The following is a 4,491-nucleotide window of genomic DNA, read 5'->3' as shown; positions in this document are numbered from 1 at the left end:
ATATATGCTCGATCCACCATCTCCGAATATGTGGGTAGTTTCAAAACCTCTAGTCTGTCCTTGATTTCAGCATCAAATCCTACTTTGAATTTCCTGACTTTTCGAGCTTCGGTGGGGATGACGTATGTCGCAAATCAAGCCAGTTGTATGAACTTGCTCTCGTATTCGGCCACCGTTATGATTCTTTACCTGCCGCCTTTTGTTTTCGCAGCGAATCTAGAAAGTATTCATAGAATACCTCCAAGAATCTTGCTTAAGTCACAATATCTTCCTTCTCTAGGGTAAGGAGCCATCATTCTTGTGCATTGTCTTTGAAGGTGAATGTGGCGAAAGTCACCTTCTGCCTTTCTGTGCAAGGTAGTGCACGAAAAATTTTCTCCATATCTTTGACCCAAGCTTCAACCACAAGTGGGTTTGTACTGCTAGTGAATATGGTAGGTTTCAAGTCCTGGAACTATTTTATTGTAGTTGGTTCTTCTCGTTGTTCAGGCAATCCACTATTAATGTTGGTTTATAGGGCTTGCAGAAAACTAGTAACTGTTCTTTCCATGATTTGCTCTATTGGGTTGGTACTGCTGACCGACGATCCGGTTCCATTTCCATCATTAACCATTACTACAAGGTAAAATGATATAAGCGTGACATCACATTGATACAACTTTGATACAACGTCATATAGAACGTATTAGTTTTATTAGTTTTACTACCACATTAATATTACCACATTAATACCACATAAAACATCTTATATACATCATTGTTATCAGTGACATCTCTTGGTCATGCTCCTAGAATAGGTCACTAAGCCCCCACGAAAACTGGCTCTGGAAGACCAGGCCGTAGAACAGCCATGGGAACTCTTGCTACACCAGAGACTCAAACTTCCATCCACTGAGCTCAATCCCAAAATAGCGCCAAACTACTTGGACCATGTAGACCGGTACACCGTGGTCATATCCCCAAAACTACTACCTAGTGAGCCGCACAGGCATCTCTAAGTATGTGGTACTGTTAGTGTAGTCCACAGTGGGGTCTGGACAATGTGTTGTAGAGGAGGTGTAGCAGTGTGAATGTGGCTGCTAGGGTATATATTCCCTCTCCTCTCGGCAAAGCCTGGGGGTAAGGGAGCAACCAAGAAATGCGGATGTACTAATCTGACGACGTGCGTCGGCCCAATGTATCTCTCTCAGGTGCTAGCCCGGCTAAGTCTCCAAAACAAGTAGTCCTCATCAGGGTTGGCCTGCAAATATACTGGTCTTCCCATGGGTTAGTCAAGGTCGGAGTGGATCTGTCCAATAGTGCTTTTTGAGTCCCCCCATCCCTCCAATCAGTTAGGGGCCAGATGCATTCCTTGGGGCTCGAACCAAATCAATTCTTCCTGGTGTGTCATGTCCTACAACATAGGAAAACTTGGCCTACCCAATATTTATTTAAATCATGTTGGATACAATATTTTATTTATTTATTTTATATTATGACAATATATATAAAATTAAACAACTATGATATTGGACAAAATATAGTATTTATTTATTTTTATTTTATGATAATATATATATATTTTATTAATAAACACTCAAGCTTTTGTTTTTGTTTTTTTTGTTTTTTGTTTTTGTAAAAGCTCTGATATCACTTTTGTCACGACCCAAACCCGGTACCCAAAGGTTTGGCGTCGCAACGAGATAAAAATAAAATAATTCTAATAATTTTGTAGTCGTAGCGCAAGCGGATAAATTAAAATAAATTAATTAGATACCAAATATTTATTAAAAGGAAATAAACATAGTCATTTGGGCTTTTATTTTATTCTAGGTGTCCAATTAGAAATATAGATAGTACCAAAAAAAAAAAAAAAAAAACACTGTGGTTTATCCCCTATCTTGATCCTGCTAAGTCTTGTCACCTGAAAGTGGTAACAGCTATAAGCACATAGCAGAGTGAGAAATATTATACTGTGAGTATAGGGGTACAAAATAGCTATGGATAGTAGGGGTGAGCAGCGGATATACCGATCCGCCAAAACCGACCAAACCGAACCAATCCGTCGCATTTTGGACGAATGCGTGATGACAAGCGGACGGTTGTGGATTGATTTTCTCCAATCTGCCAATCTGGCGGATGGATTGCGAATTTGAAATTCCTTTGGCTGCAACCGAACCGCCAAACTGCGAACACCTCTAATAATTTATAAGATTTTGTGTTTTCAGTTTGTTTAAATATTTTGTTTGCGTTTTCAATTAAAAAATAGTTTAAATATTTTATTGAAAAAAAAGTTTTCAACTTAAATATCCTTTTTGAATTGAAAAAAATAAACGTATTATTTATCTATATTTTTTGATTTTTAAATCTATCTCTAAAAATAATAAATAGAAAATATGATATATGCTGGTTGGCTTTTGTTTTCAAAAACAGATATGGATGTAACAATACAGAGACATACAATCTATACTATTGCTCTGTTATGGTTTTAGTGGTTTGAATTGTTTTTATATTTTAAGAACCATAGATTGTAATACATTATGTGGATGAGGCATGTTGTGATTGTAGTATGTGGATGAGGCATGCAGTGATTGTAATATTTTTTTTAAGTCATTAACTGTAATACTTTTTTTTTTTTTTTTTTTTTGAGGAAGTGCACAAGTTGAATTATGTTGAAAATTTATAAAATTTTAAACCGCCAAACTGATTCGCATTCATCCGCTAAACCGTCATTCCGCTCAATCCACATCCGCTGGATTGGCAGACGGATGGCAGATTGATTTTCTCTAATCCGCCAATCTGGCAGACGGATTGCGGATTAGAGGTTCCGTGGCCGCAACCGACTCGCGCCCACCCCTAATGGATAGTTATTTAAGCTATAACATTAACATAATTTAAGTGGCATAAATAAATTATTTAAGTGGTAGAAACTGAAATAAAAATTACGTAAATAACTATAACCACGGAATAGAACAGAACAGAACAGAACATGGGTTAATAGATCCATGACAAACAGAGGATCACAAAGTGGCCAAATAGGGCCAAGGGTTATTTAAGTCCCTCAAGGCATGAGACTTCCGTGGTGATACTTACAGAAAAAAATTATTTACAAAATCATCGTCAAATAATTATTAAAAGTTAAACAAACATATCCATGGGTTTCAATTTAAGTAAATATAGTTCAGAAAATAATTTACGTAATTGAAACATTAACATAACCATAAAATATAAATTATATAAAAATAAATTGTGGTAACTCAAAACATTGGTAAAATATATTATGGTAATTCAAAACATATTTAAAACATATTATGGTATCTCAAAGTATAATATAACTCACATCTGATATAAATTTACTCCTATTATCACCGTGCTCCCGAAACCTCTCTTGCTACACTCTTCCTACATTCACTCAAGTTAACTTGGTGCTTCATTCTATAACAGAGGCCTCTATTTATACTTTCCCAAGTGTGAAGATGTCCCCTCTTGTGCCATATGCTAAGTATACACGTAGATGTCTCCTATTTATGCCATATGCTTGGCCCTTGTTTTCATCTCCATGAATTCACCAAGGGTCATGTTGACCCTTGGCCCCACCGAAATTTTACTTGGCTCTTTTTTTTTTTTTTTTTTAATTAATTTATTTATTATGTTATTTCAATTCTAAAAATCATGATTCCTAAGGCCTCGTTTGGCAAGAGGCTATTTTAGTCAATTAGCCAAAAAGTTACTAAATTAGCCAAAAAGCCAACAACCCATACCAAAAAGTCAAAGATTCTCTTTTCTCTCTACTTTTTGCACATCTTTTCGTAATTAGCCAAAAAGTCATCCCAAACATACAAGTTTTTTTTACCTACCTTTTTAGCCAAATAGTTAAAAAGTTACTAAATTAGCCTGTTCCCAAACGAGGCCTAAAATTATCTATGATTATATGTTAGGTTTACGTCTAAAAAAACCTCTCTATCCAATTATAAAATATCACTTACCGCTTACTAAATTATTTACGGTGTCTCGCAATCTATTCCCTTTACACTTTTTGATATAATAAGAAATTCTATTTATTGTGTTAAATTTTTAAAAAAATTTCGGGTGTCACATGTCGACTGGATTATGGCCCTCTGGTCATAGCCCAACCGTTAGAGACAAAACTGGAGCCCCTAAACTATCCACAAATGGCGTATTTTTCTTACTAACAGATGGCTCAAGAATATCCCCTTTATCCTTAATGTGCCCCAACGTCTCCACTACCCCCACTCCTCAGACAGAGTCACGTACCTCAGATCGTTCCAACACCCCCAACCTTATACCAGTCCCTATGCACCACCATTGACTCGGAGCTAGGTGGAGGCGGCTGAGAATGGTGTAGAATTGGCCGGAGTCGAGCTTCCAACACATCCATTTTTTTTCGATAATGCTCAACCAGGAGTCCCGAGCTTCGCGCTATACCAGTGCGCAAGTCTGGTCCATACCCAGATGCTCGCCCCTCGTCACGAGAGACAAACTTACACACAG

This window comes from Camellia sinensis, chromosome 13, assembly GCF_055761805.1.
Source record: "Camellia sinensis isolate YWXY chromosome 13, ASM5576180v1, whole genome shotgun sequence".
Classification (NCBI taxonomy): Eukaryota; Viridiplantae; Streptophyta; class Magnoliopsida; order Ericales; family Theaceae; genus Camellia; species Camellia sinensis.
Note: the sequence above shows the minus strand (reverse complement) of the source record.